We start from the raw sequence: 12,878 nt of genomic DNA, 5'->3' as shown, positions 1-12,878 counted from the left end.
TTGGAAGAGCCAGACAGTGACAAGGTGGTGACAGATGTGGTAGTAGAAGACCATCTAGGATTATATATATTAAGCATGTAATGTTTGGTATTATCATGGTTTTGGGAAAGTACGTTATAACAGGGTGCAAAACTCGTTGCAAATTTTGGGTCTTTTGACCATTGATGTAATAATTAGTAGAACTTTTGCTTCCCAAAAACCTTACGAAAGTTAATGTAATGATGTGTGTAATGTCACTATGTATGATATATTGAAGCATATTATGCATATTTTCTTCGGTATCAATTTAATGCGTAAATTTTATAATTGGTAAAATTCCCAAATAATGCAATAAGTTTTATCGAAAAGTGAAAAAGTAATATTGAAAATTTCCATATAGCACGACACAATCAACTAATGTGTTATTGTTAAATATAATAGGGAGTTAAGTAACATGTCACAAAGAAGAAGAAGCACAAGGTTGCACCCGAATCTGGCGGCTATTCCCAAAAGAATAGTCGGGAGGCCCAGAAGGGTACAATCCAGGCCAAGTGAAATACCCATCGCACCTGAAGTTGGGCTGCCTACAACCGCGGCAGAGTTAGAACAATTGATAGCAGATCGACTTGCGGTTGCTCTGACACAACCGGAAAATGTTCGCAATGCCATCTCTGGAGCGGGTAATGGTGGAAATGGTAATGGACAAGGCAGCAGTTCTCAAGGAGATATCCGAGGACCACATCGAACGTGTAGCTATAAGGATTTCACTAATTGCAAACCCAAGAATTTTTATGGGACAGAAGGCATTATCGGACTAACCAGGTGGATCGAAAAGATGGAATCCGTATTTCAAATATGCTTCTGTCCCGATGATAGTAAAGTCTGATTCGCTGTGAGTACGTTTATGGACTCAGCCCTTACTTGGTGGAATGACCAAGTAAAAACTCTGGGCATTATTCCTGCAAACTCTTTATCGTGGGAAGAACTGAAAATGATGATAAATGAAGAATATTGCCCGAGAGATGAGATTCAAGTGATGGAGCAAGAATTATGGAATTTGAGGATGAAAGGCCTTGACATCAAAGCTTATACGACCAAGTTCAACGACCTCACGCTATTATGCCCAACTCTAGTAACCCCAGAATACAAGAAGATAGAGCGTTACATTTGGGGTTTGGTGCCACAAATAAGGGGAATAGTGTTGGGCTCACGATCAACAACTTATGAAAGTGTCAGGAACTTGGCAAGTCGATTAGTCAAGAATGAACTCAGTCGGGGAACAACAAATACTAAGGTTGAAGCACCCAAGATTGAAAATAATAAGCGCAAGATGGGAGGCAAGGATTCTTGGCAATCGTCAAGGAAGAAACAAGGAACTGGAACTGGATACGCAGTGACAATGGCAACCAATCCAGCACCAGTTCACCGAACAAGCAGTACTGGACGGTACCCTCAATGCAACAAATGCCACAAATATCATCCTGGCGAATGTTATTATTGTACCAAGTGTAACAAGAATGGACATACCAACAAATATTGCAAAGACTCAAGGCCTATTGCAAGAGGTACTCAGGTGAATGTAGGGTCAATCGGAAATAGTAGTGGAAATTGTTATGAGTGTGGTGGATCAGGGCATTACAAGCGTAACTGCCCAAAATTAAGAAATGTGGGTGGCACTGCACGTGGACGGGCATTCGTTATTGGAAACAAGGAAGCGATCTTAGATCCTTCGGTGGTTACTGGTACGTTCCTTATCAACCACCTATATGCTACAATTTTGTTTGACTCCGGAGCCGATAAGAGTTTTATAACAACGACATTTAAGGAATTATTAAACCATGAAACTAGAAAATTAGATGTAGCTTACGAAGTAGAAGTAGCAAATGGTCAAATAGAACGTACAACTGAAATCTTAAGAAATTGTACCCTAACGCTTAACGATCGTACTTTTCAAGTCGACCTCATGCCAATGTCAATCGGAAGCTTCAACGTTATTATTGGTATGGATTGGCTGTCTCATCACCATGTGGAAATCATGTGTTACGAAAAAGCAGTCAGGCTAACCTTACCAGATGGAGAGACTCTGACCATCTATGGTGACAAGTCGGGTCAGAACTTCAAGCTCAAGTCTTGCATAAAAGCACGGAAATATCTGTACAAGAAGTATTACGCCTTCCTAGCTCACGTAGTAGATAAGAAGTGTAAAGTGAAAGAAATTCAGGATATACCACAAGTATGCGATTATCCTGACGTTTTCCCAGAAGAACTACCAGGATTGCCACCAGCCAGACAGGTCGAGTTCAAAATTGACATAATCCCCGGAGCAGCTCCAGTAGCTAGAGCACCCTATAGGCTAGCCCCATCTGAAATGCAGGAACTCTCGAGCCAACTACAAGAACTCCTTGACAAGGGCTTCATTAGACCAAGTTTTTCTCCTCGGGGAGCGCCAATATTATTTGTTAAAAAGAAAGATGGGTCCTTCCGGATGTGTATAGACTATAGAGAACTAAACAAATTAACCATCAAGAACCGATATCCCCTTCCTAGAATCGATGATTTGTTTGATCAACTCCAAGGATCTAACTACTATTCGAAGATTGATCTGAGGTCTGGATATCATCAGCTCAAGATACTAGACGAAGACGTACCAAAGACTGCATTCAGGACCCGGTACGGTCATTATGAATTTCTAGTGATGCCATTCGGATTGACAAACGCTCCAGCAGTATTCATGGATCTCATGAATAGAGTCTGCAAGCCATATTTGGACAAGTTTGTGATAGTATTTATAGATGACATTTTGATCTATTCTCGAACTAAGGAGGAGCATGGTCGACATCTACAATTAATCTTGGAACTTTTGAGGAAAGAGAAGTTGTATGCCAAATTCTCTAAATGCGAATTTTGGATCAGACAAGTACATTTTCTAGGACATGTGGTGAGCAATGAAGGAATTCATGTAGATCCCGCAAAAATTGAAGCAGTAAAGAATTGGGAGGCGCCAAAGACGCCAACAGAGGTGCGCCAATTTTTAGGCCTTGCCGGCTACTACCGAAGATTTATTGAAAACTTCTCAAAAATTGCAAAGCCACTTACCACTCTAACTTAAAAGGATCGAAAGTTTGAATGGGGAGTTCAACAAGAAATTGCATTTCAAAAACTAAAACAGAAGTTGTGTAGTGCACCGATCCTATCCCTGCCTGAAGGAACAGAAGATTTCGTAGTGTATTGTGATGCGTCGATTCAGGGACTAGGATGTGTGTTAATGCAACGAGACAAGGTTATCGCATACGCCTGTAGACAACTCAAGACTCATGAAAGCAACTATACGACCACGACCTGGAGTTGGGAGCAGTAGTTTTTGCATTAAAGATATGGAGACATTATTTATACGGAACAAAGTGCATTATTTACTCGGATCATAAGAGTCTTCAACACATTTTTGATCAAAAAGAGTTAAACATGAGGCAGCGAAGGTGGATAGAATTGCTAAGTGATTATGAATGCGAAATTCGATATCACCCAGGAAAGGCAAATGTAGTCGCAGATGCATTGAGTCGTAAGGGAAATATCAAACCTCGTCGGGTGCGAGCTCTGACAATGACGATCATCTCAAGCCTTGTCAACCAGATTCAATTAGCTCAGCTCGAAGCTCTGAAGGAAGAAAATGTCGCAGACGAATCATTAAGAGGAATGGAAAAGCAACTCGAACTAAGAAACGACGGAACCCGACATTTTATGAACAGAATTTGGATACCGAAGTTTGGTGATATCCGCAGCTTGGTCATGGACGAAGCTCATAAAACAAGGTACTCTGTTCATCCGGGATCAGACAAGATGTATTTAGATTTGAAGAAGTTGTATTGGTGGCCAAACATGAAAGCCGAGATCGCCACATATGTGAACAAATGCTTAACTTGTGCTAAAGTGAAAGCAGAACACCAGAAGCCATCAGGATTGCTCCAACAACCGGAAATTCCTGAGTGGAAGTGGGAGCAGATTGCAATGGATTTCATTACAAAACTACCAAGAACACCTAGTGGTTATGACACCATCTGGGTAGTGGTCGACAGATTGACGAAGTCCGCTCACTTTTTACCAATTAAGGAGACTGATAAAATGGAGAGACTGACAAGGACTTATCTCAAGGAGATTGTTAGACTTCACGGAATACCCGTCTCTATCATCTCTGACAGGGATAGTAGGTTCACTTCGAGATTTTGGCAATCATTACAAAAATCCTTGGGGACTCGTCTGGATATGAGCACCGCTTACCATCCACAAACCGACGGTCAAAGCGAGAGAACGATCCAAACCTTAGAGGATATGTTGCGATCTTGTGTGATTGATTTTGAAAATACATGGGATACTCACCTGCCACTCATTGAATTCTCCTACAATAACAGTTATCATACCAGCATAAAGGCTGCACCATTCGAGACTCTCTACGGGCGAAAGTGTAGATCACCGTTGTGTTGGGCAGAAGTAGGAGATACTCAGTTAGCCACGGAACGCACGAGCAACACGCTTCGCACCGGGCCGGAAATAATTCATGAAACCACTGAAAAGATAATCCAAATTAAAGAAAGACTCAAAGTTGCCCGTGACCGTCAGAAGAGTTATGCAGATGTAAGAAGAAAGCCACTAAAATTTCAAGCGGGAGATAGAGTCATGCTCAAAGTCTCACCATGGAAGGGCATGATACGTTTTGGGAAAAGGGGAAAATTAAACCCACGGTATATAGGGCCATTTGAAATTATCAATAGGGTCGGTCCGGTAGCATACCGACTCAAACTACCTCAAGAGCTGAGTAACGTGCATAATGTGTTTCATGTTTCAAATCTTAAAAAGTGTATGTCCGACGAAAACCATACGATACCGTTAGACGAGATCCAACTAAACACCAATCTCCGCTTCGTCGAAGAACCCGTAGAGATTATGGACCGAGAAGTGAAACGTTTAAAGCAAAGTCGCATCCTTATCGTTAAAGTTCGTTGGAACTCAAAAAGGGGGCCAGAGTTTACCTGAGAGCGCGAAGATCAAATGAGACAGAAATACCCCCAATTGTTTGAGTGACATCCCGGCTACAAATCGAATTTCGGGACGAAATTCCGTTAACGGGGGAAGAATGTAACAACCATAAAATTTAGATCAAAAGTGGTCGATAAATTCGTGTAGCGCTGCTAGTGCCAAACCAAATTTATGTTTCGTCATTATGTATCTAACGTATTTAAAAGATATTATAACGGCCAATCAATTATAAACATATGAAAAATAAATTTATGCGATGTGTAGCAATGAGTGCATGAAATTAACGTAATATGAACATGACATGTATAAATATGTATGTATGCTGTATATGATTTACTATATCCAACATAAAATATATAAGTTGATTTTTTTAGCTAGCATACTGAAAATACTTAACTTTCGTATTTATACCTTTATATAGATCATAAAATGATGAGTATATATTATGCGTATATATACTTGATACCAAGTGACATAAACTTATTCTCATTTGTATATTTATACATAAACAATGAAACAAATAATTCATGAAGTTATTTTGCATCAATTAGTGCAAGAAATTGATATAGCAGATTATACCCACTCACACCCCTCTTATCGATGGCTATCACACACAATTTAAAAATACACATATGAATATCTTGCGCAAGAATGGAGCAAATCTTTATTAAATTTCCATTGGATTATATGACCCACACCAATATTATAAGTTTTAAAAATCAGGAAGATGAACCCCTAGTACTACTACAATTCGTCACCCTCTTCCCTCTCTATCCCTCTCATCTCTCTATCAACTACAAGCTCACAGATACAACATGTACTCAATATCTATGAGAACTGTGGCAAGTACTTCAATATCTTCTATAATCTGCATTAGTACAATGAGCCATGTGAAGAAACCCAATCAAATATCTCAAGGAAGATAGAGTTTCTCAACCACCTCACTCATCTTCCTTCCCTCTCACGATTTCCCTAAACTACACACACAATTCAGCACATGTGCATATCTTTCATGAATCTCGATTGTACAACTCAATCTCTGCCAAAATCCACAGCTGTAAAAGAGATATAGAGAAGCTTCATAATATCTTATTCCTGTTTGAAGGTCCCACTCATTTTCCATCACCTGCGCATGCCTCTTACTTCCGTATCTTCTCCAATAAACAGAGAAGAGATTCAACAGCTATTAGAATTGTCTTCCCCGTCTCAAACCCAGTTCCTTGTACCTTCTCTTTCTCCAATGGAAAACCAACCCAAAAGCTCCCTGATCACCACCGATTCCAGTTGAAGCAAACCCCTGACCATAAACAGGCCTGTAGCCGCAGCTTACCAGTGAAAAAGAAGCAGCGACTACTTCCATTTTCCCCTCCTGCCTTCATTTGTTCGACTATCAAACAGCTTCCGCACATCTTTTCCTTGCTCCTCCATCGACCTCAGGTAAATTCCTTACCTTCTCTGATCAAAATTCGTCCAGCAACCACCGTGAACATTAGGCACCTGCCATGGTGGCCGGTGGCCTGAACAGTTCTAACCGGACGATCCCGGTGGCGGGTTTGGTCTTAGTCAAGTGTGTATAATTCCTGATTCCATTATTTTTCTGCCATGTGACGTCTAGGTCGACTCCAAGATTCCCGTTCCAAATCCCGCTTAGAACAGGAGCTTCCCGACACTTCCGACTCTCAAAATCAACGTGAGTTCTACGGCCCCTATTTTGTATTATCAATGTTTGGGGGAGAATACATGTAGTTCGATCTTATTATCAAGATGAAAATGATTCAAAACAAATGAAATAAAGCAAAACAACTATCGTTAAGTACATATATATAATCATATACAGAGAAGAGTGTTGATAAACCAAGATTTCATTTTATGTCACGTAAGTATGGTTATAACAAATTATTTGATAGAGATAACTATAAATATAAGTTGTGAAATGTTACTGAGTATTAAGTTCATATAGGATAAATATTCATAACAATTAAGGGTTATTAAAGCCTTGATATTCTAGATATAAGGGTACGAAGTGAACTGTTAAGAAGAGAAATAAAAGCTGTGAAATTGTAAGTTCAAGGTACTATGGTGTAGTATGGTCATACTTTGTAATGCTGAATAACAATAAACGAAAACGGAACCAGTTACTTATGGGGTATAACAGAAATAGTAATAAATCATTACTATATAGTCATACCTGATTGAATAGCTTTATGTTTATACTTAAATCAAGATACCTAATTGTGCATGTATATGTCGGATATTAAAGAAATAAGTTTAAAGTTGTTAACCTACAAAAGTACGGTTAAGGTTGTGAAACCCAATATAAAATGTACATATACATACACTAAATGGATAAAAGATGGAATTTCCGTTTAAATTGTTATTATGGTTCCATGCACATTAAACATCATAGCATAAAATAACTACTCTGTTATCATAATATAAGTGTCGAATTAAAGAACAATAAGTATTGAAGTTCAAGAATTTTGGAGTATTGTTTTCTTAAATGGTGAATAACTTCGTGTTCCTAGTGAACCTAGAACGAACAACATAGGTTTATTATGCCTATTGTTTGTGGGTTTATCATACTCATTTTGCATAGGTTCATTATACCTATTCTTTGAGGGTTTATTATACCCATTCCAAATAGGTTCATCATACCTATTCCCAATACCGAACCCAATCCGTTCGAGTATTCATATCCGGTTTCACAAGGGCTAAGTTCACAATACTTAGTAGAGACCTTCCGTCAAATAACCGTTAATCCTTGAGGGAACGACTAACGCTAGGTATAAGTGTCATAACATTGATCTTATACGGTACGACCGCCCGCCTAGAGTTGCTAGCTACAACTACGTCTGACGAGATGAATTTTGGTGCTGGCGTTAGCATTATCGAACATTACCTCGCGTTATTACGAGGTGAATGACTTTAGCATGCGCGCCCTATCATGGTGTCGGTGCAATAATAAAGTTTAGTGTCAAGAGTTCGGTTATGACATCATCTAGTATTCCTTCGCTCTCATATAAATAAATAAATAAATAAAAACGACCACCGACAATATAATTATCATATGGAAATTGACAAAGAGAGATTTCTACTAAGTTGTTTTCAACACATGCAACAGTAAAATAATAATTTTTGGTGAATTGACAAATTATGTTTTGAAAAGGGCAAAGATTTCTATCTCAACATTAAATTATTTTTTTATGGAGACCTTTTGTTATTTTAAGAATATATGGAGTCAAAACCTGTAGGACTCACCAACATTATTGTTGACGTATTTTAACATGTATTCTCAGGAAATTAAAGCAAGAAATTCACGCGAGGAGTATGGAATCATCGTCTTATGTTTTTGTTCTAAATTATGTTTTATGTCCTCTTTTTGAATCGTTGAAGATTTGTCATGAAACATGTAACAAAGTAAGATATGATTATGTCGTATGCGATGTAAAACTTTATGTGGTTGTTTAATGTTTGATATATGCTATGTTTGTGATATTTGAATTTCGTCACCCACCCGGTGTTTCCGCCGTTGGCTGGGGGTGACACTTAGCATCCTACGTCAGTCAATACGTTCAAACCCTCAACTTCAGGTGAGTTCATACCCCTTAATCAATGTTTTAAATGTTTTTTAATGCTTTTAGGGGGGGGGGGGGGGAGGGGAATACATGTTGAATCATGATAGTTACTATATCAATCATATGTGAGTAATAACTAACATGCAAATGGATTTACTATACGTTAGCTGTTTTACCCAACAGATTTCTTCAAATGTTTCATTAAACGTTGTATATGTGTAAAACTCTTTATCAAACTGCTTTATACACTGTATGTTTTCTTTTCAAACTCTGTTACAATTGCATTTCATACAAAGGTTTTCTTTATACTTAAACTGTTTATTCAAACAAAGTACTTTCAAACCGTTTTATAAATTGACATCAAGTCGATCTTTACTTAGATATTAATCTTATTCAAAGGTTTTACAAAACTCCTTTTATGATTTTATATTATCAAATGCATGCCTATATATGTATAGTTATATAAGTAATGTTTAAAGGACTTAGGGAGGCTAACTCACTTTATTTCCTTTTCCTCGTTGGGATGTGGCTATAGGGTATCGGTTATCCATCCAAATGTCGTCTAAGTATTAGTTATAAATCATGCGTACATATATAGACATAAATGTGCCCTCAGTCAGTTCAGTACCTTTGGCTAGCAAAGGTATACCTTCGTTGATACTTGTACATGACTAGTAACTATCATAGGTATAGTTAGGAGATACTACATGCTATTCCTATTACAAGAAATTACCAGAGTCAGTTCATACATGAGTATATACTAAATACTATATGAAGAGATACACTTACTTGGATACACTTACATGGATACACTTACTTGGATACATTTACATGGATACTTTTACATGGATACGTTTACATGAGCACGTTTACATAGATACCCTGTTAAAAGCATGTCTGTATATGTATAGTTATATAAGTAATGTTTAAAGGACTTAGGAAGCCTACCCAGCTTTATTTCCTTTTCCTTGTTGGGATGTGGTCTGGTAGGGTATCGGGTATCCGTCTGAAGGTCGTTTAAATATTAGTTATATATCATGTGTACATATACGGAAATAATAGTTCTGATCAGTCGGTTCAGTACCTTTGGGTAGCAAAGGTATATGTTCATATATCCCCAGTAAGCTATTATAGGTATAGTTCGGGCTTATATATGATTTGGTAGTAATAATGGATTTCGACCTAGCGATTCGTTGCAGAAGTCACCTTTAGTTCCAAATGTACAATAGGGACTACCCACCATCGTATTATTACCTACTTACAGCGGGTCTCGTGAGAAGACTACCTATTTACTAGACGGGACTAACCATTCTGACACCCAACTGTTAGCAACAGAGGTAATGAACATCTACGGATGTTTACAGTTGATACCATTATAGGTATACTTTAAGGGACTAACTATTCCCACACCCAGCTGTTTGCTACAGAGGTAAGTGTACATCTACGGATGTCTTTAGTTAACACTGTTAGTTATCCTAGTACAAAAGGATAATACATAAGTTATTTATATTATTACCTTTATCTTGTGACACATTCACATAGCCGATGAGGTGAATTATATTCGAGTATCGTAGTACCTAAGGATACAATTTCTTATATTAATAATACTAGTAGTATAGACGGGTCTTGGTAGAAGACTACTTTCAAAATAGTTTGGTCTTGGTAGAAGACTTCCTTTTATACTAATAGGAATCATAGGGATTTCTAGGGTTTTTCAAACGCTTTCAACTACTTACAAACATTTCCACACTTATACAAACTTCTTTCAAAACAATGTCAAGTCTTTCATTACAAGTTTTACAAATCAAAGACACATTAATACTTATGAATTCATCAACTTTTTGGCTGATACTTGCTTTCAAAATAACTTGTATTCTCAGGTCACAAATAGACAGGTACGACGACCAGGTTTTGTGAAGACGGAGCAGTTCAGACTCGTCTTTTATTTTGATTGTTCATTATGTTGTCTTATACTATGAAGTAACACACTTGTAACTAAAATTATACTATTAATGCAATGGATGATGTTGTTGCTTGTTTACTACTTTGCATTGTTGTGATACATTACATTACGTCCTCCGCCCCAGAACGTTTCCGCTGTTCCTGGTTTTGGGGTGTGACAATTACCAAACAGTTCCTAGACTCTTACTAGACAAGTTTCATAACCAAATAATATGTAATAGAGTGAGAAGCAATTGGCCTACTCCCCATAACGACCCTTTGTTGTTTCAAGAAGCTACATCATGAAAGATGCCATGAGCTTAAAGAATCAGAAAGTGATTTTAAAAAATTAAAAAATTGTGTACCTTTATAGGATCATTATACTGTGGAAAACGAGTGATTCTTGAACATGATCTACAACTGGTCCAAGGAGAAATACATATGAGAAAATAAAGAAAAGAAAGGGATTTAATTAAATAAGAAATAATATTTTTTATACCGATAAAGTTCAACTCGAGAGGCTCCATAAGCAGTTTCTGAAGAATTTGGTGCACCCATTCCTTGATATTCTTGTTAAAAATCCATTTTGCCCTCTCTTCAACAGTACTTGACAAAGTCTGCGAGATTTAAACATTGTAGCTCTAGGTTAATAACAAAACTTTATAATCGATCTACATTTTAACGATAATCGATAATAAGACATAAAGTTAAGAGAAAACAGGGAAAATCAAACGTACATTAGGTCATCGGAGATGTTGGACAACTCCTGTTTAGCTTTCTTTGAAATCCAATAGCTTCCTGCTTTAGCTATGATGCTTTCGACTTTCACCAATGCTTTCTCCGTTTCCGCCCTATGCTCTTGCACACCTTGCACAATCAGTATACGTAAAATAGTGTGAAACTTCTGTTAAGAAGATGGGGTTTTTGCGTCCTGCAAATAGAAAGTGTAAATGAGGGGAAGTGTGAAGACAAACATACAGATTTGATGCGTCCTGCAATTCCCATATCAAAGTCTACAATGATTTATTTGTGACTAAACCCTTCTAGACACTTATAAAGTACACAACATAAAGGGTACGATGAAATTGAATTCTAAAATACTAAAATATTGTAAAAGACTACAAATGAGTCACCTTTGAAAATCTCAAAAGACCAAAACTTGTAGTAAGATGAAATTGAATACATATCGAGATTAGATTGGTACGTTTCTCTTCAAAATCATATTCCCCGTGATGGCTAATGCCACTGCTATTCCACCAATAGCTCTGACAACAACCGCCGACCTAAGGCCCACCGCTGCCTTGTAAAGCGCTCCAATCACTAATCCAGCCACCACGCTATAGTCGCTAATCCATCCACCACACATTTCATTCAAATTAACCCTAAGTTTCGTGGTGTCTCTAGCCTCAGAAGCGTTCACGACCTCTACTAAACCCTTCCCGACGCCAACTACTGTGCCGCTGAGGTAACCGATGCCGGTGTAGTATGTCAGGTTTTCGCCCCATGAACGTCATTGAGTGATGGATTCCTATTGAAAGAGGTATCCAGGAGATGTGGGAAGTTTGTAAAGGGTTTGTGCGGGGACTCTAAGATATAGGTAAGGGTTGTATAGCCGACAGTTTTTGTGGTGGTCGTCACTTTAATTGTGATTTGAAGGTCTCGGTTGGTAAGACATGTCGTAGTTAGGGCTATGATTAGGTTTTCGATCTTTCAAGAATTTGATTCCAAAAGAGTGAGTGATAGAGAGAGAGAGACATTGAGTGCGGAGGTAGAGGAAGATGAACTTCTTAAAGGATTATTAGGGTTTTTGGTAGAGGATTTTAGAAGGAGAAGAAGGAGATGCATCAGCCGGTGTTTAATTTTTTGGGATTTCATTCCCCCCCCCATGGGCTATTAAAAAATAGAGACCGTGCCTTCCTTAAAAAAATATAAAGCGACACGTTTACACGATACACTTTTTATGATTGGTGCCCTCTGTGGTTTTAATTTTCTTTTTTGGACACTAATTTTAGGGCACGCAAAAATGCGTGTCCACTATCCTTCAAATTTTATAAAACATACATTATTTTCTAGGATACACACAAATGCGTGTCCTCTATCAGCGCGCGTCATTGTTTGCGCGTCATTAAAGTTCTGTTTTCTAGTAGTGGCCTGATTCACGAAGCTGGTCTATAAGGGGTGTTTAAGGAAGCAACCTATAAAATGACCACCATTGGGTACCCATTCTTACCCACCACACTCTTTACTAGTAGAGGATCGTTAGCCGAATGGATAGGATAGGGCATTAAATCCTCATTAATAATTATAATGAAAAATATAAAGTAACTAATTGGTGTATTTTTTTTTTTTAAT

At 38.0% G+C, this 12,878-nt stretch overlaps 1 long non-coding RNA gene and 1 pseudogene across 1 annotated transcript; one reads left to right on the top strand and one right to left on the bottom strand.

Moving 5' to 3' along the window:
* The first annotated feature begins 5,725 nt into the window (after window positions 1-5,725).
* LOC145094736 (uncharacterized) lies at window positions 5,726-8,505 on the top strand. Its single transcript, XR_013703523.1, has 3 exons — window positions 5,726-6,447; window positions 6,626-6,700; window positions 8,307-8,505. It is a non-coding gene; the product is annotated as an uncharacterized LOC145094736 (long non-coding RNA).
* A 3,213-nt stretch (window positions 8,506-11,718) lies between these two features.
* Window positions 11,719-12,201, bottom strand: LOC145094735 (mitochondrial import inner membrane translocase subunit TIM23-1 pseudogene; annotated as a pseudogene).
* Between the last annotated feature and the right edge of the window lie 677 nt (window positions 12,202-12,878).

The sequence above is a fragment of the Lactuca serriola genome, chromosome 3, assembly GCF_051521515.1.
Source record: "Lactuca serriola cultivar US96UC23 chromosome 3, Lser_US96UC23_V15, whole genome shotgun sequence".
NCBI lineage: Eukaryota > Viridiplantae > Streptophyta > Magnoliopsida > Asterales > Asteraceae > Lactuca > Lactuca serriola.
The sequence above is the reverse complement of the archived record's forward strand: the minus strand, read 5'-3'. Positions and strand labels throughout refer to the sequence as shown.